We start from the raw sequence: 24,397 nt of genomic DNA, 5'->3' as shown, positions 1-24,397 counted from the left end.
GAAGCCCTCACCCCCTTTCCTGCCTGGTCCACACCACCCAATAGACTGGGGCTGGCCTCGCCCCAGCCTCTGTCTCCATACCCAGCAGTCAGCCAGTCGCTCTGTGCCCAGAACGTCTGGCCAACCCTCTTCAGACTGGCTCCCAAATCCCATGGATTCTTGGATGCCAATACCATTCCTGGGGCTCACAGCCCATCTTACAACTTTCACATTCTGCCCAAGGGAGACCAACAAGGTGAAGGAGGAAAATTACTCTCTAAACTCAACCCCACAGCCCCTGCCCACTGTGCCCCCCTCCCCTGCCCAACCACTGCCACCAAGAACACTTGGCTATGAAAACTCCTTCCCTGCAGGATCTTCCTTCAGACACGCCCACTAAAACCAACATGTAAGAGCCCAGCCTGGAAGCCCTGGCTCCGACTGCACAAACAGCGCACAAACCAACCGTAATAACTTTGGCTGCTTAAGAAAATCAGTTCTCTAATCCCTTCTGAGCCCCTCTCTGTGGGATGCTCCTATTCTGCAGCTCTTCTGATGTTAGGAATGTGGAACCCTTGTGAAAGCTAGACTGAGCAAATCAGCTTCGTTTTTCTTAACAAGAGGAGGAATCTCAGGTCAAGGCCAAGGTGCATCTCTGGCCCATCTCACTGACGCAGGGCTCCTTAGCCACTTGAGGGGCTCCTGACATCCTGTTCTGCTCACTCCTCCCAGAGAACAACCTCTGAAGCTCTCTTCCCTTCTACAGGGTCTGACTCCAACTCTACCTCTAAATCAATACACAGGAGGGCTGGTGGATTCAGGGAGAGGTCTTGTTTCCCGGCCTGAGCCTTTTTGACTTCCTGAGTGGCAAACTCAGGTGTTTGTCTGGTGGTCTTTGACACACCCATCCCCCTGTGCATGCTGAGGCTCTAACCACAGACCTCTCTGCAGAGCTGGAGGATCACAGCTTTTGGTCCCGAGGATGTGGGGGCTCCAGGAGGGTCGAGCCTCCACCTCTAGATGTGTGGGCTCCATTCTCTTTTCTTGGCACTCTGCTGCAAGGGAGCTTGGAATAGAGAGGTGACATGAAGTGACTCTTGAGAGTCCCTTGGATAACAAGGAGATCAAACCTGTCAATCCTAAAGGAAATTGACCCTGAATGTTCATTGGAAGGATGGATGCTGAAGCTGAAGCTCCAGTACTTTGGCCACCTGATGCGAAAGCCGGCTCACTGGAAAAAACCTTGATGCTGGGAAAGATTACAGGCAAAATGAGAAAGGGGTGGCAGAGGATGAGATGGTTAGATACTATAGCATTACCGGCTCAAGGGACATGAATTTGAGCAAACTCCAGGAGACAGTGAAGGACAGAGGAGCCTGATATGCTGCAGTCCACGAGGTCGCAAAAAGTGGGACAATAGTAACTGAATGATAACAACAATGAAGTGATAAATGTCTCAAACCTGTGTGGTGGGTCCATGGGTGTTTTTTCCCTTCCTCTCTATATCTGTGTGGTTGGATGAATGAAAATAAGTATCACACCCTCTAGGAGGTACATATGATAGATAGGTGTGCTCACAAAGCAGACTTAATATATCCACAATACAAAATGTCTTCAGGTAAGCCTGGGAGATCCAGGACAGCCTGGTGCCCAGAGCACCCCAGAGGCCACCAAAGTATCCCCATAATTGGTAGTGTCCATACTAAATCCCAACAAGAAGTGCAGACATGGCTGAATGGGTCTCTGGAAACTCCTGGCCCAGGACTGAAGTCTAGAGAAAGGCCCAGATGGTGCCAGGCATGAGTGGTTTCCAGGATGTTACTCTGGGACCGAGAGTGAAGTGAGAAACAGTGGTTGGGTGTGTGGGTCAGAGCCTACCGGGGGAGCCCCTTTAAAGCCCCATCCAGTGTTTACCAGGTGCCTTTAGGCATGGCCGCTGGAGGCTTTGGGGGTCTGCAATAGAAGTGAGGAGAAAAATGGGAGCTAGGAGAATGTTCAAACAAGAAATGGGCTTATCCTGAGACTGCAGGAGCCACATTTGGCTCACTCAGAAGCCAGGCACCATTGGGACCTCCCCCGTGGTCCAGTGGTTAAGATCCCTTGCTTCCACTGCAGGCACCATCATCTCTGATTCCTTTTCCAGCCTACATAGGTGTGGTGACACCAGCACCCAGACACACTTCCTCCAACTTCGCTGTCCTCTTCCACATCACATCCCCTCTCCTGTAGCTTGAGTTCCACAGCCCATTATGTCAGTAACACTAGCTCCTCTCTCTGTTATTCAAGACCTAAGTGAATCCTTGTTCATCTTCTTCACTTTTACCTGAAAACTGCTGGGACAAGTCACTTAAGTAGGAAAGAAGGCTCTGTCCATCTGAAATAAACCATCAGTACAATTCATAAATTCTACCACATATTCCCTTTCTGCTTTCAGACCTTTTTCACTCTCCTCATACCTCTGTCCCTGGGCTCCCCTCACTCTTTACTGCAAGCTGAGGTAAACCCATGGCCAAGCATTTTAAAACCCCTCCAGCCTTTTCAGAACCTCACAAGATGAATCACATCATCTTTCTACTGTATACTCAGCCTCTTTCTGTCAACCAGAATTTTTATCTCTGACACTGAAACATGCTTAAGTTTCTCCACCTTAAAAAACAAACCATGGACTTCCTTGGTGGCCCATGGGAAAGAATCCATCTGCCAATGCAGGGGACACAGGTTCGACCCCTGGTCCAGGAAGATACCACATGCCATGGGGCCACTAAGCCCATGTTCCACAACTACTAAAGCCCATGCACCCTAGAGCCTGTGCTTTGCAAGAGAAGTCACCACAATGAGAACCCATACATCACAACTAGAGAGTAGCTCCAGCTCACCATGCCAAGAGAAAGCTACATGCAGCAATGAAGACCCAGTGCAACCATAAATAAATAATTTTCTCAATCTACACTCACCTTTAGCTTCATTAGCCCCCTAAGCCCCAGTGACATCTCCAGCTCTTACCTAAGCTCCAGAGTTCCACCTCAGCTGCCTACTTGGTGTGTCTTCTTTCACAAGATATTATGTTCACAAGGGTACTCATGACCTTCTTCCTCTCTTCCTCACTTCCAAATGTGGTCTTCAGGAGCTTCCCCACACTGAGTGTCACCACTCCAATGGCTCATCCCAGAGACCCAGGAGAGATTTAGGATTCCCTCCTCTTTCTGATCCTCCATGTCTAGTTCACCACTGACTTTATTCCCTGTTGGCACTCCCATAGTATGTGAATGACTTTCAAAGCGAGAGTCACACACTTACTAATGTAAGAAGGCAATCTATTGGAGTAAAGGAAGAAAATATTAGAACTTAAGACTTATCTCTTCCAAAACTTTTTATGTATGTTTCATAACATAAGCAGTATATTAGTAGTGTATTACATCTATATAAGTTGTAAGTAACATAAAGCTGCGTGATATTCAAATGTTTTCAAGAACAAAAAAAATGTGCAGGTCCTGGTCTAAACGAGGATCACCTTTTGCAAAAAAAAAAAAAGGAAATAGACTCCTTACTGATCTCCACATCCATCCACCTAGCTTGGTAAAATATACATAAAATGCGCCATTTTAATCATGTATAAGTGACCGCTTTGTGGCATTAAGTACATTCACACTGTTGTGCAATCACCACCTCATCCATCTGCAGAACTTTCTCATCTTCCCAACTCACAATTCTGTTCTATTTATTTATTGGCTGCACCATGCAGCATGTGGGATCTTGTTACCCAACTAGGGAATGAACCTGCACCCCCTGCATTGGAAGCATGGAGTCAACCCTAACTGGATCATTTAGGAAAGTCCCTCTCTGTACCCATTAATTAAAAACTCTGAATGCTCAAATGCTCCCCTCCTCCCAGTCCCTGACAACTACCATTCTACTTTCTCTCTCCATGAACTTGACTCTTCTAGGTACCTCATTTAAGTGGAATTATAGAATATTTGTCCTTTTGTGATTGGCTTCTTTCACTTAGCATAATGTCTTCAGTTTATCCTTTTGTAGCATGTGTCAGAATTCCCTTCCTTTTTAAGGCTAAATAATAGTCCATTGAATGGATATACCTTATTTTGTTCATCCAGTTCATGCATTGACAGACACTGGGTTGCTTCCACCTTTTTGACTTTTATGAATAATATTGCTATTAACATGGGCATACAAATCTATGTCCACTCTTGCCTCTCCTTTCTAGTCCTTCTCCACAATATAGCCCAAGTAATCCTTTTAAACCCACAAGTATGGTCAAATCACCCCTTGCTCTCAAGAAAAATTTTCTCATCACCTTAGTTTCTTGAACATAAAGCCACTGAAAACACCTGCCGTTACTTCTGCAATAATATCCTTTCCTCCCTGCTTCTTCAATCCTCCCCACCTTAGGACCTTAACTCCTGCTCTTGTCCTAAGGGAAGAATCCTCTGGTCACTCTCTCTCCTTCACTAGGTCAGGGGACTCTCTCCCTCCCTCATCAACTTTCCCCTCCTGGCACTTGTCTCAGTTGGCACTGTATCATCAAGCGCATTTATAACAATTATTATGTTTCCATCGCTGGAGAATAAATGTATGAGGGAGAGGGCACTATCCAGTTCCTATAGCGCCTTCCAAGACCAGGCAGCTAATACGCGCTCAATTTCTCAGTAATTAATTTTAACAATAAATCTCTGTGGACGCAGCTGACCCCTCCCGCCCAGAGGCCAAGTCACAGTACAGAAACTGGGTGGCTCTGGCCGCCGGTCCTCGAGCCCACCTTGGCTCTCCCACTTGGAGGTCGGGACGGAGGTGCAGGGCCGCCTGCGCCCCCCGCTCGCGCAGCGCGTTGCGAGGGGGGGTCGGCTCCCAGCAGCTGGGTCCTCAGCCACCCGCCGTCCGCCTTGGGCGGGGGCGGGGCCGGCCCGGAAACGTCACTTCCGGTGTACACAGCCGGTCCGGGCGGTGCGCAGGGGGCCGGGGCGCGTCGCAGGTGAGGAGCGGGCACGAGCCGGCGCTGCCTGGCGCTGGTGGGCGGGCAGGCTCACCCACCGGGGGGCGGGAGGGCGGTGGGCCGCTGCCGGGGCTGGCGGCTGTATGAGCTCGCGGGGCGTCGCTCCCGCTCGGGGCCTCAGGGCTCAGGGCCGTCGGCTCCCGCCCCTTGCCTGTCCGCTGTGGAGGACGCCGGGCTCAGGGGGAGCTGGCCGGGCGGACGGAAGCCCAGAGAGGCCTCGCGGCTTGTGCCTGGCACTGGGGGCGCGGCAGGGACCCCGCGGATACGGGACATGAAGGGCCCGGGGCGCTCCCTGGGGCGACCGGGGCCGGGGAGGTCGAGCTGGCCCCGGGACCCGCTCCCGGAAACCCCTCCGAGGAGTCCGCGGAGGGACCTCGGCCTATGAGTCTCGGGGTCCGCGGGGGCTGCCTACGGACGCGGCCCTCACGCCGCCCCGCGGCTGCCGGTCGGCTGAGCTCACCTTCCCCGCCGGGGCCGGGCCGGGTCGGGCCCCGAGGAACACGATTTTCCGGCCCCGTTGAGCCCGTTGGCGCAGTCGGGCCCGGGGAGGTTGCGCGGGGACCCGGAGAGGGCCGGGGCTGAGGATGAAGGACCCAAGCCCGAGGGGCGAGCGTAGGGTCAGGGGTGTGTCTTCCTGCTCTGCTCGGTGCGAGGAAAGAAGCTTGCCTGGTTGGCATGATAAGAATTTTGTTTATTCTCCTCACAAATTTTGCCAGATGGAATACTTAGCTTTGGGGGGAGAGGCCCTAATTTGAAAATAGCTTGTTTCCGCCCCTCACTCCCATTATAAAAGCAATTCATTCTCCTTTCTTCTCGCTCAAGACAACAAGTGTTGTGACAGTACTTTTTAAAGTGACAGTCATCCTGCAACCTACCACTCACTGATAGCCATTGCTAACATTTTGGTGATACCAGTAAATACATGTATTATCACTTTTATGGACTTCATAATATACCTTTGTATATCACAATTTAACCAAGTCCTACTAATGAACATGTAAGTTGTTTCCAGTTCGTCATGGGATAGATGATTCTGCCACAGGGATTTGTCTGATGGTTCTTTTAGGATAAATTAACAAATGAGATCAAAGGTAACATTCATTTTAAAAATACATAGTATTATTTTTCTTTTGTTGACGCTTCCGAAATTATTCTCCATTCCAATATTTGTAACATACCTCCATCTTTGCTTCTCATTTCATGGTTTTGTTTTTCTTTTAGCTATTTAATTTACTTAAAATAGAGTTTTGGTTTAAGATATGATTTTCCAAATACCTTCCCAATTTTATTGAATAAGCTGTAATTGCCATTTTATCATGTTTTACACCAAAAGTTCTAAGTATGTGTTTGTAAAGGACTGCTTACAGATTTGATATTTAGATTTTGTGTATGCTTTTTCAAAATTCCATTCACAGTATCTTTTAAAAAAATTATTTTTCTTTACAAGTCCAGGGTGTATTTAATGTTTGATTTTATTTTTATTTTTTGAGATAGAAAGTTTAGTTACTACTGTTTCATTTGCTTTCTTACTGACAAGATAACAAACTCCATATGAAGAGTTCAGGTTTGTTGTGGCAACTTTTCCGTCTGGCATTTGAGATTCTAATCTTCCTCTATTTTTGCACACGAATACGTAGGTTAGCATTGGAGACCAAGATAGAAAAGTTCTCAGATTCCCTTGGCAAGCCTAGATTTTTCTATCTAAAATTATCCCTGGATTTTTGGAAGACAGCATGTTTTAAGCATCCTCTTTAAAAATTTTTAAACGAGTTGCCCATGATTCAGCTGAAAATTTTGCTAAGTGTTTATTCTGTTGCTAATCTGAAGCCTAATACACCAGGAGCTTTTTGTCACACAAATCTAACAAGTCTATAGGAAAACTACTGTTTCTGAGAGTTAGTGGACTGGGACATCACATGAGTTGAGTGTCCACTCTCTTCTTTTCCCTCCTGTGACATTCTGCTTAGTGGAAAATGATGACCTTCCAAGGTGGACAGAGGATGTTGGTTTGAATAAGGAATTGCTTTTTTGGCGTTACAGAAAAAGTGAGATCCCATTTTCTCTTAGTATAAGTTCACTGAAAGCCTGGATGTGTCAGGGGTTGTGCTTCAAATGTCTTTATTCATGCTGAATGCATCCTCTATCCCTTAATGGATAGACACAGTGGCTGCTGCTTTCTCATTTCCCTTGACCGTAAGTATTTGGCATGGTGAGCCACACTTTCTTGCTCTTGTGAACCTCCTCTTGGTTGGCCTTCTTGATGCTGTCATGGTCATTATCTTAACTTTGTGACTGCTTTCTCATTTATCTTTGCTTCTCTTTTGCCCACATCTGCCTGGGAGCATTTTGTATTTTTGTTGTTGTTCAGTCACTAAGTTGTGTCTGACTCTTTGTGACCCCATGGACCGTAGCACACCAGGCTTCTCTGTCCTTCACGGTCTCCCAGAGTTTGCTCAAATTCTTGTCCATTGAGTCAGTGATGCTATTTAATCATCTCATCCTCTGCTGCCCCCTTCTCCTTTTGCCTTCAGTCTTTCCCAGCATCCGGGTCTAGGCATTTTCTAAAGAGAAATGAAGTCACTCAGTCGTGTCCGACTCTTTGCGACCCTGTGGACTGGGGCCCACCAGGCTCCTCTGTCTGTGGAATTTTCCAGGCGAGAGTACTGGAGTGGGTTGCCATTTGCTTCTCCAGGGGACCTTCCCAACCCAGGGATCAACCTGGGGTCTCCCGCATTGCGGGCAGACGCTTTACCATCTGAGCCACCAGGGAAGGTCCCAGGCATTTTCAAAGGCCTAGCTTCATATCTCTACCTCTGTCCCTCAGTGCATGCTCCTTCTCACTCATCCAGTATGTGACTTTTAGGTAGAGACCCATTTCATCCCTTCACCCTGTTTCCACTTGGTGACCCAAACTCAGACTTTGCTGCAAGTAATTTCTTTCTCTCACTCTAACTGACCCCTGGACATGTTCCTGAGGCCATACTTTCTCCAGGTGAGGGAGCCCTTCACTGCTTCCCAAGGTGGCTTGTCCTTCATGACTCTCAAGTTCTTACCAGTTGACTTATTAATTACAACTCTTCTCCTTTCTTGATTTGGGTTGTATTTGCCATTTGCTTTCTATTCCTTACAGTTTGATTTAAACTTGTACCTTTGCTCTAAGGGACTTCAGACATAATATGATCCTACTGTGAATTAGGAAAGCGAGACCCAGTGAATTTAGTCATGAATTTAGTTAGCGCATGTTTATGGAATATTTACAGTATAGGCCAGTTACTGTACTGGAAGATTGGAATACAGAGCTGGAAGGCATGGCCTAGGTAAGAAAACCAGATAAGCCATTTCATCAAGTATCGCAAGTGCCTCGAAGCAGGAGACAGGTTTTAGAGATCTTGTCTGTCATGTTCACTGCTGCTATCTCCACAGCCTGAAGCACAGGGTTTCCGGAGTGATTTAAGTATTTGTTGATTGAATCAATGATCATCTGAGAATGAAATCAGAATGAATGTTACATCAATTATCTATAGAAAAAAATACAAGGCAAGAGAAGTTTGTAAATTTAGGTTTGAGAATTTCAGGGAAAACTTTCAAGTTCAACCGGAATGACCCAGCTATAACCCTCAGAAGGCATGATTGGAATGTGTTTGTGGCCAAATGCTTAAACTTAATGTTGTATCCTCAGAAGAAAGACTGGGACTCTGGAAGGAGAGGTTTCGGAAGATATCTTTGGAAATTGGGTTGGCGGGTCCAAGAGAAGAATTGACTTATGTGTACCGTCTGGGGACCGTGGTTGGAGGAGCTGTGTGCAGTCCTCCACTGGGCCTTTGCACTTCCAAACAGATGTGTGCATCTCTGTTGATACCTCTAGTGGGAAGAATCTTTCCTTTGCTGCCATGATCCGAAAACCCTTTGATTAGAACATGGCTTTACATGGAGATTTCCTGTTGAGAGTACTGTTCATCCAGACTGGTCAGATTCTGGTCTGTTTCCCCAAACGAGAAATGGGGTAATAATAACACCTTCCTCTTTGGCCCCCTGGTAAGTGCTCAGTATTAGCTCTTATCAGTATTTATAGAGTTTGTAACTGACCTTCAGAGCTTCCCTGATAGCTCAGTTAGTAAAAATCTGCCTGCAATGCAGGAGACCCTGGTTCAATTCCTGGGTCAGGAAGATCTGCTGTAGATGGGATAGGCTACCTACTCCAGTATTCTTGGACTTCCCTTGTGGCTCAGCTGGTAAAGAATCCGCCTGCAATGTGGAAGACCTGGGTTCAATCCCTGGATTGGAAAGATCCCTGAAGAAGGGAAAGGCTACCCATTCCAGCATTCTGGCCTTGATCACCCTTGATATCTGCTATGCACTTAAAAGCCTTTTGTGGCTCCTGTTTCTTAATGAAGTCCAAGGTCACAAGATTTTCTGACTTCATAAAAACATCTTGGGTTAAAGTGTGAAAATATGTGTGTCTTAGTATTGAATCAAAACAGCATAGGTACAGAATGCATAAGTGCAAAGAAATCTCAGTGAAAAAGGCAAGATGCAAGACAATGTGTATATGTGCCCATTTGTGTAAAAAAAAGAGGGTACTCATGAAACAGATTTCTAAGAGCAGGAAGACAATTCTTGAATGATAGAAAAGAAACAACAACAACAACAAAAAGAAACAGTGATTGCCATTGGAATGAGGCTCCAGAAATTGAGGTTGGTAGACTGACCTAGCTTTTTCTTGCATACTCTTTTGTACAATATGATTTTTTTCAATGGTGTACTTATATTATCAATTAAAAATTAATAGGGGGACTTTCCTGGCAGTCCATTGGTTAAGATTTTGTGCTTCCACTGTAAGGCTTCCCAGGTGGCTTAGTGGTAGAGAACCCGACTGCCAGTGCAGGAAACACAAGAGATGTGGGTTTGATCCCTAGGTCGGAAAGAATCCTTGGAGTAGGAAATGGCAACCTATTCCCAGTGTTCTTGCCTGAAAAATTCCGTGGACAGAGGAGCCTGGCAGGAGTCCATGGGGCTGCAAAGAATTGGACACAGTTGAGTGACTGAGCATGCACGCACGCTTCCAGTGTAGGGGGCACAGGTTCTATCCTTGGTCCAAGAACTAAGATCCTACAAGCTGCATGGCATGGCCAAAAGAAAGAAAAATAGGAATTAAAAGCTAAATGTCTGTTGTACACAGCAGTCATTTAGAGAGGGAATGTAGTGTACAGGTTAAGGGCAAGAACTGTTGCCAGACTGCTTGAGTTTATATCCTGCCTCTACTACTTAATTAGTCACTAACCCCTAAGCCTCTCTTTATCTCTATTTACCGTGTCTGAAAAGGGGGAAAGTAATAGTGCCTACCTCCTGGTGTTATAGTGAGGCTTAAAGGAGTTGTTATTTGTGAAGTCCTTAGAATAGTTCCTGACAGATGTGGGTTTCTGGTGGTGGTGGTGGTGTGGCCCTGTGTTGTGCACCAAAGTGACTGTGAAGATATGTCCAGTCTGTCTCTCTGTGCTCACAGTTCACCTGCAAAGGCTTCATGGGAACTAAAGGGGCCAAAGATGGTTTCATCAAAACAGTGGATCTTAAATATTGGTAACTTCTAGAAAAAACGAAAGGAGAGACAAGGACACAAAGTGACTTCTTCTGGGGGTGATATGTGTCTGAGATGGACTGAGGCAGAGAAATGAGGCAGGAAAGAGCTTTGAGGGAGCCTGCAACTGGGGTATGTTAATGCCATGGCCAGTCACTGTTCTTAATATATATAAAATAATGATATGATATATGATAATGATAGTTTCGGCTTGATGAAATGTGGTCGCTCTGCCTTGATCTTTCAGATGATTGTGGGGTGTTCCTGTGTAATTTTTTTAATGAACCCCTTAATGCAGCACATGTGGGTTACTTCCAGGTTGGTGCGTGTAGTCAGTGCTGTCAGTGGGCATCCTGGATACAGGCCTCTACACTTCCTCAGTCTGTTTCTAGGATTCATTCTTAGATGGTGTTGATTTTTTTTTTTTAACTATTTTGACTATGTTCCTTGTGTCTAGGCCACCGTCAGATATGTGCTTTTTCAAATTGGTAGTTGCAGAGAATCATAATGTGAAAGATTGATTTTGAGTGTGCAATTAAAGCTAGGTATTACCTGAAAAAATTCACATTTTCTTAATTGAAAATGATTTGGGGATTAGGTGCCAGCGAGGTGGTCATTATGACTGGCCAACCTAGAAATACCTGAGTCTTCCTCTGCCCAACTCCCAGATCCCAGAGGGAGATGTGTGTGCCTGAGAACAGGTATAGGAAGCTGGCTTGGCTCCCAGGCTTGAGAGCTGCCGTCTGGTAACCTCGGCAGGGAGAGGGGAAAGTGGTTTCTCTCACCAGGGACAAAGATCTGTCGTCTTTTTTTTTTTTTAATTTTCATTTATCTCTCTGTATTTTTAGCTGCGCTGGGTCGTTGTTGCTGTGTGCAGTCTTCTCTAGCTGAGGCGAACCGGGGCTACTCTTGGTTGCAGTGTGAGGGCTTCTCATTGTGGCGGCTCCTCTTGTTACGGAGCACGGGCTCTAGGCTCAGGGGCTCTAGTAGTTGTGACTTGTGGGCTCTAGAGCACAGGTTCAGTAGTTGGTGCGCAGGCTTCATTGTTCCACAGCATGTGGAACCTTCCTGGACTAGGAATTGAACCTGTGTCCCTGCACTAACAGGCGTGGACTCCTATCCACTGCACCCACCAGGGAAGTCTACAAGGACCTATCTTGTTCCCCATCTCAAGGTAGGAGAGAAGGCACCTGTGCTCAAGTTGCTTTGTAATGTAGTTTGTAATCAAGGTAATTCATTCCTTAGCAGTGCCCCTGTTCTTTCTCTAGTTTGGGGCTGAAAGAGGAGGCAGTGGTAAGCAGGGAAATGGGAGGAGCCTGGTTTCCTTCCCCTCTGGAGAACACAGGGCAGCACTACTTTCAGTTTCTTGCCGGGACTTTGGGAGTTGAGGCCAGAGCTGTAAGAAGGTAAAAAATATTTTTGAAAGTTTTTATAACTATGTGGGGGTGGGAGTGAAGGGGAGTTTGTATTCTTAATGACAGTAGGCCAGAATGAAGAATTTAAAAAAAAAAGACAAAATGCTGCCCTCTGACTGGTCTGTGGCCTGTTTCAAAGCAGTAGCTTCCATTTATTGAGTGCTGTCCTTTATTGACTTAATCCTCACTGAAGTCCTGAAGAGACTGAGGCACGGGAGTTCAGTAATTTACATAAGAACTTGGGTTAGTGAATACCATTCATTCAACTGATAGTTACTGAGAGCAGGATTTCATATCCAGGTCAATCTGTCTCCCAAAGCCATAACTGTTTCCATGAAATCTCTCAATGCTGGAGCATCTTACCCCGCAAATTAAGAATCTGAGCCACTGCAGTCCTCCTCCTAGGGCTGTCTTGCCTGCTTCGGAAAGAAGTGGGGGTGAGATGAGGAGGAGGCTCCTTGAATGTCCTCACTGCTAAATATTTGACTTGGTGGAATGTTTGCAGAGAAGAATGAGCTCCTGAGCTATAACTCTGATTTACTGGGGTTTTTGAGAGACGGGAAGGCTTGCTGGGTGTGAAAATTGGAGGCTTTGTTCCCAGTCCAAAGGAGGGAACTTCTGTTATATCCATCGATAAAATTTTTCATGGGTACCTTAAATTTTCAGAAATTATCCTGAATCTGAAGTGTATTTATCTAAAATTTATATAGTTCTTCTCTGTAGTAAGAAAAATAGTTTCCATGTTACAGTTTGATTTACCCATTTGTACATAAGCTTCTTGATAAATACTTGTTTTTCCCCATTGGAGGTTAATTTTGGATAGGTTCCACAGTGCAAGTTGTTAAGAATGAGTAGTGCTATAGAACTTTACGTTTTCTTAAATGACTTTCTAATGGATACATAAATTTGGAAACTTTGGACTAGACTTAACCAGAGCTGAGTAGATCAAAGCCTTTTCGTGTTCTAACACACTGAAACAAAATCTGAAGGTTTTTAATAGGTCTAGGTTAAAAAAATATTTTTTAACAGGTCGGATTTGAGAAATTGCGTCAGTGTTTTGTAACTTTTAAGTTAATGATTTACTTTAAAGTTTCTCCTTGATTTATGCTTGAATTTCCATCAGCAGCATAGTTTGTTGTCATGAATGTCTTCATAGTGCTTGGGTGCATTTTGATGTGCAAATTTTTATTGGTTCAAGACCCATTTCAGTTTATAGATTAAAAAGTTTGTTTCCCCTGAGTAAACTTTTTCAGATGTTTAGGAGCCAACTTTGTTCACCTTTTGGATATGTGGGGTAGTTGTTTACAGATAAACCTCCTGGCAAAACTCTTGACTTCCCCTTGCAACCCCAATTCCTTTTCTTTTGGAGATTTCTGTTCAACAGAGATTTTTTTTTTTTTTTTTTTTGACTCAGAGCATTTCTCTAATACAGTTCAAAAGTTCTAATAGTTTTTTGTTTATTTGGTCCTGCCTCATGGCTTACAGGGACCCACACCATTGGCAGTGAAAGCAGAGTCCTAACTGCTGGACCACCAGGGAATTTCCTGGCCTATTTTGTTTTTAACCTGTGTTATTCTGAAAGTAAATTTCAACTCTGTTGCCTTTGTGGTTAGAAAATTTCTTTTTTCTGCTGTAACTGAAATTATCAGTTATTCTTAGATTACTGAGTATAAAAGCTTTTTCACAATCTGCTAGTGCTAACTTGCTTTTTTTTTTTAATGGAGGAATGTCATATTTTGTGTTGATAAATTGTGTTAGAGTAGGTGTCAGCACAAAGGGTAGTCAGGTGTCACCCCTTAGACGCCATTAGACCAGAATCTCCTTGACGCCAGCACTGTTAACCTTTGCATCCTAGGTGCCTAGAGCATTCAGGCACAACTTACAGGGTTGAGCCATGCTAGAGGACACAGGTAGAAGTATCTTTAACTACATTAGGTTCTAGCTATGATTAGAAATTTTTAGAATTCTATGAATAGAGTATTTAGTAGAGTTTTTTCGGTCTGCTTGGGTTTTCATACCTCAATATGATTTTAATATTTTTTGTTTTGGCTGCACCAGGCTCCATATTTAGTAGGGTTTTTTCCTATCTACTAGCGTTTTCATACCTTAGTATAGGAAAACTTGGACTGCAGATTTTGTCAACAAGTCAGTTATTTAGTAACTTTTTGTTTTGTTTTGGCTGCACAAAGCTGTATATTTAGTAGGTTTTTTTTTCCCCCCTGTCTACTTGAGTTTTCATACAGGAAAGCATGGGCTTCAGATTTTGTCAACCAATCAGTTATCTAGTAACTTTTTGTTTTATTTTGTTTTGGGTTCACCACTGGGCATGCAGGATCTTAGTGCCCCAACCAAGGATCTAGAACCAGTGCCCCCTGTAGTGGAAGCACAGAGTCTTAACCACTGGACCACCAAGGTCCCTGTCTTCATAGCAGTTTTAGTAGCCACTTCTTGACCAGGAAAAATATAGTTTAATCTTGGCATCCTTAAAATTTTTTCATTGACTTTTTTTTTAAACTGTGATATAACTTCAATGTTTCAGGAGTTGTCGTACAATTCTTTAAATTAACATGGGTTATATTCCTTGGAAACTTTCTGTATAAACTAGAGCCAGTTTTGCACATACTTTTCTTTGGGAGCAGTCTCCTGGGCACAGAAGTAGTCTGAGCTTGGTGGACCCCTAAGTGTCACTTCCTTTCCGCTGGTCTTGGCTCTCCATGCCTCCCTTTCCGTTTCCATGTTTTAATGATACCCTCCCTTCTCAGTGATTTGTGTTCAGGAAGCTACGCAGTGATTACTTTTGTTTCTGCTTTGTGAATTTCCTCCCCCACTTCCTATTTTTACCGAGCAACTACAGGAAATGAGGCGTCTCCTGGCTGGCAGCTGCTAAGTCCTGATTTTAGGTGGCAGAGAGCAAGGCTTTAGGGCTTTTTTTTTTTTTTTTTTAATTTATTTAATTTATTTATATTTATTCTTTGGCCATACCACATGGCATGTGGAACTTCCTTGACCAGGAGTTGAACCTGTGTTCCCTGCAGTGGAAGCACAGGGTTTTAACCCCTGGACGATCAGGAAAGTCCAAGGCTTTAGTGCTTTAAAAAAGAAAAAAGAAAAAGCATTTTCTTATTTTTTTAAGCTTGTTTTTTGGCTGCATCTTGAGGCATGTGGGATCTTAGTTCCCAGACCAGGGATCTAACCTGCATCCCCTGCAGTGGAAGTGCAGAGTCTTGACCACTAGATCACCAGAGAAGTCCTTTAAAGCATATTCCACCTTTGTCCACAGGAATCATAGAAACACACTCTTATGATTGGGTTGAGATGACAGCATGTCCTCCTCAGCCTGGGGTTGGGGGAAACTGAGTACTCCTCAACTGGAGGGCAGAGCTTTTGGGAAGTGGTTGAGGATTTTTCCAGTAGTAACACTGGGACATAGTAGCCCTGTGGAGAAGCAGCTGTTGTGGGTGGTCAGTGTGGCAGGAGCCAAGGGGTGAGTGGAAGGGGTCTGTTGCAAGTGAGGCTGGAGGGGGTGATTCTGGATTGGTCGGGGGTGGGGGTGGGGCCGGGCTCGATTGGCAGGCTTGGAGTGAAGTGAGGAGCCCCATCTGCTCTGAGATCTTTGACAAGGCCTCAGCCTCTACAGTGCTCTCCTTCCTCCCAAGTCCCAGCATTTCTCAACCGGGTAGTTAGCATTTACCTGCCTCTCTTCCAGTAATACCTTAAAGGTGTCTATTTTGGCTTAAGTTCTGGGGGAAGTTTGCATCATCTTCCCAGAAAGAAGTAACTTATAGCTTAAGTACCTGAACATGGAAGGACTTTGTTTAGCAGAGTTGCTCAGTCGCAGTACTATTGACCTTTTGGGTGGATTATTCTTTGTCTTTAGGTGGACAGAGGGCTGTCCTGTGCATTGCAGGATGTTTAGCAGCATTCCTGGCCTTACCCACTAGCACTTTCTCAGTTGTAACAACCAAAAAATGTTTCCAGACATTGCAGAATGTCCCCTGGTGGGTGGATGTCTGTGTTTGTGAGTGAGTGAGAGTGTGTTTGTATGTTTGTATGTATAGCCTCATCTTCACTTGTTGAGAGCCACTATATTAAAAAATTGAGTGCTGACTTACTAATTTTGTGAAATGGGATAAAATAGAATGTTTGGTCCCTTGGGATTGGAGCTATTTGTTAGTTTTATTCCAGTATCTGATATTCTCATGCATTTTTAGCTTGCTACTTAGATTTTGCTATTGTTGATCTATTATGCTTTTATTAAAAGGTCTTGGGGCCTGAGCATCTGGAGGCTTGGCTTCTAGTCCTCACAGAAGATACTCTTTCTTGGCCTTAAATGCTCGCTCCTGAAGACTAGTTCTTTGGAAGCTGAACAGTGCTCGTATAAGGGAGAGAGCAAGAGGCATTTAGGATGTAACAGTAACAATAGCCAACATTTATGCAGTGCTTGGATGAGATGGCTGGATGGCATCACTGACTCAATGGACATGAGTTTGAGTAAACTCCAGGAGTTGGTGATGGACAGGGAAGCCTGGCATGCTGCAATTCATGGGGTCACAAGGAGTCAGACACGACTGAGTGACTGAACTGAACTGAACTGAACTGTGCAGACCAGGTGACCAGGATTGAACTGTGAACTGTGGTGAACACAGTTGGCAGGACTGAATGTTGTAAGAGACTGTAGGGGAAGGGAACAGGATAGGGACCATCTGGGCTAATACATTTAGGGTTGATATCAAGGCAGTAAATATACAGGAGGAAGACCAAGGGATGGAAGGATGACTAGGCAACATGTCTTATGAGTCTAGTCCCAGGAGAGTTGAATTTAGGTCATCAGCAATGGATATGGGTGTGATCTCCTAAAGAGAGACAACGTTTCTCTTTTTTCATCTCTCCAGCTCAACTTCTTGCCAGTTCCTGTCAAGAATCCTATAGTATGAAACCATCTCCTAAGGATAATAAACAGAATGTCTCAGTCTAGATAATTGACAGAAGTAGAGTAATGTAGTGATGGAGAAGAGCTCTGCTGCTAGTGGCAGGTCCCCCGGTCGCAAATCAGCTGTTTTGGGGACTATTTACCTCACCAGTGTAGCAGGAACCTAAAGAACTCACTCAGCTTCTTATATTACCTCACAGGGTAATTAGGTAACAAATTAGGTAACAAATGTGAAGTGCGTAGCACAGTGCCTGCTACTTAATGTCAGTTGTTTTTCTTTTACAGTTCTAGTGAACATTAAATTATGTATCCAAAGCTCTGGGTGTAATGCTTGACACATTGTAGTCACTTAATGATCAGTTTTATTGAGGAGAACTTGGGTGAACTTGCCATTTTGTCAGCTTTTTTCCCCCTATTTCAAGTGGACTCTTTTATCTAGCACTTAGCTTACTGCCTCTGTGGCTAGCAAGGCTGACCATATGAATGTTGTATAGAAATGGCCATTAAATAAATACTGAGGATGAACTAATTACTCAGCAAATAGCTGTTGAATGTTTACCAGGTGCTTAGCACCCTCGAATATCTTGAATGAGCTCAGTGATCTTGGTTGGAGGTGGCAGAGAAACACAGGGGAAGCTGGTGGTTGTGATGCAGTACATTACAGTGCAGCAAAGATGATGCTAAGACAGGGCTAAAAACAGGATGTTACGGTTGCACATGCAGGTGCTCCTACCTCAGGCTCTGTCAAGGTCTCTTCCCAAAGCAGGTGACGTGTCAGACATCCAGGAGGAGTGAGAGTAAGCCAGGAGAGCTTTCTGTGCAGAAGGAGCTTGGTGGGTAGATGGTGAGAGGAAAGTGGCATAGGCATGAACTAGGCAGAAACGGGGTGGGGGAGGTGGGAGAAAAATGGGAAGGTAATGGAGAGCCGTAATCGGCTTTAAGCAGGAGAGTGGCGTGATTAATCACACAGCAACCAGAGAGGAGCAGTCCAGGCATTCGAAAGTTCACTCACGAGGCTCCTCTATAATTCAGGCAGGAGATAAAGATAGTTAGAACTTTGGATTGGCAGTGAAAATAGAAAAGACTTGTAAAATGTTAAGGAGACCGAACGAACATGACTAAATGATTAATTGAATATAACTCCAGGTTTCTGGCTTGTTCATGTAGGTTAATAGTGATGCCATTCACCAAGACAGGAAAGGAATATGGAGAGACTGGGGAGAGTTGGTTCTGGACATTTGATTCGAAGACCTGTGCACTAGGCTGTTGAATATTTGGAATATGGAGCACAAGAGAAAGATTGGGGCTAGAGAGATGGATTTGGGGATCCTCCCAGTGAGAATTTGTTGATCTTAGAAACAGACAGGGCACAACATAGAGCTCTGAGGAACCACAGTGTTTCAGCTCTGTCAGTGACTCAGAGAGGTGACTAAGAATGGCCAGAGGGGCAGGAGGAAAGCAAGGAGAACTAGCATCTTTGTCTGTCACTCTTTAATGTGACAGCAGAAGGTGAGCCAAAAAAAGTAGAGTCCTAAGGAGAGAGAGAGAGACCTAAGAACTGGGTCTTCTGGACATTTTCTCTTGTCTGAATAGATACTTTAAATTTGTGAATGTTGGGAATAAAATTCTTCAAAGCATTTTTCTGGAATGCGTTTCTAAATATGGTTTGTGTCATTCTGACTGACCCCCCCCCCCCAAAAAAAAATGACCATGGAAATGGTTGGCCTTTGAACTTCATGGACAATAACTTCACTTACCTCCCTAATTTCCTGTGAGTGTCCCCACATTATCAAGGGTGGGTATTTAGATTTACATTGTGGACTGGAGAGGACAGATTTTTCTGTCTGTTTTCTCTGAAGAAGGAGTTGTTTTTGCAATCATTATCTTTATTTTCAATAACAGCTTTATTAAAATGTAAGTTACATACCATCAGTTCACTCACTTAAAGTGTATCATTATAGTATATTCATACAACTACCACCACAATTTCAGAACATTTTCATCACTCGAAAAAGAAACGCTGGGGAAAAAAAAAAAAGAAACCCTGTACTCATTAGCAGTCATGCTTTGTTTTTCCCAATTGCCCTAGCCCTAGGCAACCATTAATCAACTCTCTGTTTCAATGGGTTTGCCTATTCTGGACATTGCATGTTAATGGGATCATGCAATTTGTGAACTTTGTTTCTGGCATCTTTCACTTAGTGTAATGTTTTAAAGACTCATCTATGCTGTTTTATGTATCAGTACTTCATTTCTGGGTGTTTTTTTTTTTTTTTTTTCTTTTGGCCGCTTGGCATGGCTGGTGGGATCTTAGTTCCCCAACCAGGGGTTGAAAACCAGGCCCCAGCAGTGAAAGCACCAAAATCCTAACTACTGGACCACTGGGGAATTCTCATGCTTCATTCCTTTCATGCCTGAAGAATATTATTCCGTTGTATGGCTATATGCCACTAAGTTGTTACCCATTTGGGTTGTTTCTACTTTTTTACTATTATGAATACTATTGCTCTGGACCTTCATGTACAGGTTTTTGTGTAGACATGTCTTTCATTTTTCTTGGGTATATACATAGTTGTGGAATTATTTGGTCTTATGGTAATTCTATGTTTAACCTTTTGAGGTACTGCCAGACTGTTTTCCAAAGTGTCTGCACCATTTTATATTCCCACAGATTCCAGTCCTTGCCAACACTTGTTTTGACTGTATTTTTATCATAGTCATCCTAGTTGTAAAGTGATATCTCATGACTTTGATTTGCATTTACCCGATAGCTAATGATGTTAACCATGTTTCCATGACTTGTTGGCAATTTGTATATCTTTTTCAAAGGGTTCATCTATTTTTGATCATCAGTTTGGACAAGGTAGATGAAGTTGTAAAACCTGATACTGTAAAAGAACAGATGAACATATAGAGAAATTAGGGAAAAGCATGTGTGTGTATGTGTGTGGTAAAAGATGCTATAAACAGAAAAAGATGAAGGACAGGCTCCCCAGAGAAATAACTAGCACTCTTTACCCATCTCAGACATGAGCTTGAGAAACAGGGTGCTTGATGATCCTGTTATTTAGTTGTGACTTTACTTCCAAAGTGAAGCCTCTACCATGATCTCTACCTTCTTCCACACGTCACTTTAAGACTACAGGTATCACAACTGCTGCCAAGTTTCTGTAGATCTGTGGTCTGACAGGCAGAGAGGTCAGGTGCCACATGGATTAATAGTTTCATCTATATTGAAGTGTGTATCAGAATTTCCTTCCTTCTTAAGTTGAATAATATTCCGTTATACGATTATACCACATTTTGTTTATCCATTCATCCATTGATGGACATTTGGCTTGTTTCAGCCTTTTTGCTATTATGCATAATTCTGCTATGAACATTGGTATACAAATATCTGTTTGAGTCCCTGCTTTCAGTTTTTTTCTGTTTATACCCAGGAGTAGAATTGCTGGATCATATGGTAATTAGTTATTAATGTATGTTTAATTTTTTGAGGAACTGCCATACTGTTTTCCAAAGTGACTATACCATTTTACATTTCTACCAGCAATGAACAAGGGCTTCAGTTTCTATATCCTTGCCAACATGTTGTTTTCTGTGTTATTTTTTCTTTTTATGATAGTCTTTCTAATGCGTATGAAGTGATATCTCATTTTGGTTTTGCTTTGCATTTCCCTAATGATTGGTGATGCTGAGTATTCTTTCATGTGTTTATTGATCATTTGTTTATTTCTTTGACAAATGTCTATTCATGTCCTTTGCCCATTTGACAACTATGTTGTTTGCGTATATGTTTTTGGGTTGTGTGAGTTCTTTTTATATTCTGGATATTAATTCCTTTCAGATATATGGTTTACAGATATTTTCTCCCATCCTGTGGGTTATCTTTTTACCCAAAGTTGTCTCTGCCAGTTGTATCCTTTGATGTATAGAAGTTTTAATTTTGATGAAGTAAAATTAGTCTAGTTTTTCTTTTGTTGCCTGTGCTTTTGATGTCATATGCAAGAAATCATTGCCAAGTCCAAACTCATTCATTTTTATATATTTAGGGAATTTCACTCCAAAAGACTTTTTCTTTCGATTCTTAGATTCTACCACTTTGGGCCATGAATAGAGCTTAATTTTCAGGTTGACTCTGAGTCCTGGGACATGGGCTGGGAAGTAATAAATGGGTTCCCTAATTTCTGGCCAGAAAAAAATTCCCGGGCTTATCTTTTAGTTTTTGATCCCAGATTTAGAATCAGCGATTCCTTTCTTTTTTAAAAAAATTATTTCTTATCTCTGGTTGCATTAGGTCTTCATTGCTGCGCATGGGCTTTTCTCAGGTTGCGGGCCGGTGGGGGCTACTCTTCACTGGAGTGCAGGGGCTTCCCACATGTTGGTTCTCTTGTGGAGCACAGGCTCTAGGCACATGGGCTTCAGTAGTTGCGGCCCATGGGCCTGGTTGCTCCATGGCATGTGAAATCTTCCCGGAGCAGGGATTCAACCTGTGTCCCCTGCATTGGCATCCACTATACCACCAGGGAAGTCCCAAGAATCAGCCATTTCTATAAGGAGTTCTCATTCTAGTTGGTGGGAGGAAATGGTATTAAGGGAGATAATTGGAACTGAGATATGAATTTAGGTCTTTTCAGTAAAGTAAATGTGTACTTTTTAGAAAGAAAAAGATAAATCATGATTCAAATTTAATAGAAGGATTAAAAGACTTTTATTTCTTTGATTTTATATTTGTCTCTCTTCTCCTTTGTTGACCAGAGAGATAGTCAAGATCCTCTTTTAATTAGAAATAACCCTTCTCTGTACCACTGATAGGAGTTGGCTGATTCCGTGGCCAAGAGTGAGAAACATGGAGGAGACCAGGTAGATGAACCATTTCCCACTCCTGACTGTACCTGCTGACTCAAAGCTGGGCGTTCATCCAGCTCTTCCTGGAGGAGGGCTCTGCTTCTCCACCTGCCTTTGGCTTTACGTGTTCTGTGAAATGTCTCGCTCTCCTCTGGTTTATCTTGTACAATTTCCTCTGCTTCCTCTCTGTCTTCTAGAAAGTGACCAGCACTTAAAAGACTGTATCGCTCAGCTGTTCTTATTTCTGTAATGTTGATTCCCTTGTGAATATCTTTACTGTTATGTCTTTGGGATTTGAGCAAGGTGGGCAGGTAAGTACATGTGCCTGTTTTATTTAGCCTGACGTCTTGAAATGAAGCTACTTTGTGCCATACCGTTTCTGACAATGCATGCTGAGTGCTGCATGCGTGCTAAGTCACTTCAGTGGTGTCTGACTTTGTGTGACCCTATGGACTGTAGCCTGTCAGGTTTCTCTGTCCATGGACTGTAGCCTGTCAGGTTTCTCTGTCCATGGGATTCTCCAGGCAAGAATACTGGAGTGGAATGCCTTGCCCTCCTCCAGGGGATCTTTCCAACCCAGGGATCGAACCTGAGTCTCTTATGTCTCCTCTATTGGCAGGAGGGTTCTTTATCACAAGTGCCACCTGGGAAGCCCCATTTCTGACAATAGGACTGTTTTTCACTCCTTTTTTTTCTCTATTGGCTTAATGACTGAAATGGATTTTAAATTGTTCTCTGTGTTCACAGATAATAGCTATCACACACATTGAAAGTGACACCAGCCACCCTCGAATATAGAGATTTCTACTCAATTAAGGGATTGGGTGACTTTATAAGACCTTTCTTGTCAGTAACTTTTTCTAAGACAAGCAGAATAATGAGGCCTACTTATTTTCACTTATTGGAATGATGATAATAGGATCATCAAACATTTAGTGCTTAATATGTGCCAGACATTATTCTACATGCTTTCTGTGTATAAACTCATCCAACTCAATAACAGTAGTTACGGTTATTATCCCTATTTTACAGACGATGAAACTGAGGCACAGAGAGGTTAAGGAACTTGCCCAAGGTCACATAGCTGGTAAGGGGCAGAGCCAGGATCCCACCCAGTTAGTCTGCCCCAAGACCACTGTTTTCCACTACATTCTCTGAAGGGAAGCTCTTCAAGTTTTCTCAGGATGACCACTTTTTAAAATGTTATCAGTTATGGGTATAAGAAAACCCTTTTAAAGAATTATTGTTTATTTTTAATTAGAGGATAATTACTGTACAATATTGTGCTGGTTTCTGCCATAAGGAAAACCCTTTTATACTTAGCTTTTGTCTAGTTTCAAGCCTGTTCTTTGTTATTGGTTGAATTACAAATTGCTGCTGACTTTGATTACAGAAAGGAATGTTTTAAAAGATGTAGTTAGGTCTGAGTTCAATTTTAATTTATTGAGAGTTTTTGCAAATTATTGTAGTGTTGAAAAGTTGTGACATCTACTAAAATGTCCTTTTCTACTATGTGTTTGAGAGTCTTAGGCAGCATTAAAACTTATGAATATAACACAAATCTTACAAGTCTTGGCTGCAGCTAACTTCTGAGGTCTTTCACAATGCATATTTATTTCCATGTAGCATGAATAGTGGATTCATAAATGGTGAATGTTTTCCCAGTGAAAATTCTTTTCAAGAAAATACAGAGCAGAAATGTCCTTAAATGGATTGAACATATTTTAGCCCTTCAGGGAGATAAATGGGGAGGGAAGCTTTCAAAAAAGAGCAAGACAAGCACTGAGAATACTTTAAAAAAGGAAGGGATGTACCCCCATGCTTACGTACATGTTTGTGTGCATTTTAAGCTTTTTTGGCTTTACTGGGTCTCTGTTGCTGCGTGTGGGCTTTCTCTAGCCGTGATGTACAGGGGCTACTCTTTGATACTGTACATGGGTTTCTCATTGCGGTGGCTTCTCTTGTTGTGGAGCACAGGCTCCAGGCACTCGGGCTTTAGTAGTTGCAACACACAGGCTCAGTAGTTTTGGCACACGAGCTTAGTTGCTCCATGGCATGTGAAATCTTCCTGGACCAGGGATTGAACCTATGTCCCCTCCATTGGCAGTTGGATTCTTATTCACTGTGTCACCATGGACATCCCTTTTTAAACTTTTAATTTACAGAAATGTTTGATCATGTACAACAGTAGAACAGATAATACAATGAACTTCATGCGTGCCTATCACCAAGCTTCCAGTAACATTTTGTGAAGGGCTATTATGATGACTGCCATGATAATGACTCTTTAAATGCGTGTCACCACCTTCTTTGCATATTGTTTCTGGCAAAGTCCCATTTGAAAATGATAGGACTTGAATGGTATTTCAATTCCATGATACTTCGTTGAATTCAGCACTGTCTAGTTTTGATTACAGCAAAGATCAGCACAGGAACACCAGATCTATTAAGAATAAGTAGAAGCCAATTTTTGTTTTCTTAAGGGTCTTGTTTGTTCTGTCTGGTGAAGAACCCCAGCCTTAACTGTGGGACTAAAGTGGTTTTGTTAGAAGCAATTATGATATAAGCAGAAATTTTCATTGAATTGTCCAGCCAGCCCCTTGATTCTAAGATAGTAGAATCATTTATCACATGGAGGTAGA

At 43.3% G+C, this 24,397-nt stretch overlaps 1 protein-coding gene across 3 annotated transcripts in view; it reads left to right on the top strand.

Moving 5' to 3' along the window:
• Positions 1-4,878: 4,878 nt before the first annotated feature.
• GARRE1 (granule associated Rac and RHOG effector 1) overlaps positions 4,879-24,397 on the top strand; it is an 80,216-nt gene continuing 60,697 nt past the window's right edge. For 2 of the 3 annotated variants that reach the window (XM_070450987.1, XM_070450985.1), the window contains exon 1: positions 4,879-4,966. The gene's annotated coding sequence lies outside the window, so the exon portion shown is untranslated. Of the gene's footprint in view, positions 4,967-11,879; positions 11,969-24,397 lie in introns of those variants that run through there. The other variant, XM_070450986.1, reaches the window with a different exon arrangement.

The sequence above is a fragment of the Odocoileus virginianus genome, chromosome 20, assembly GCF_023699985.2.
Source record: "Odocoileus virginianus isolate 20LAN1187 ecotype Illinois chromosome 20, Ovbor_1.2, whole genome shotgun sequence".
In the NCBI taxonomy this organism is placed as follows: Eukaryota; Metazoa; Chordata; class Mammalia; order Artiodactyla; family Cervidae; genus Odocoileus; species Odocoileus virginianus.
Note: the sequence above shows the minus strand (reverse complement) of the source record. Positions and strands in the feature narration are given on the sequence as shown.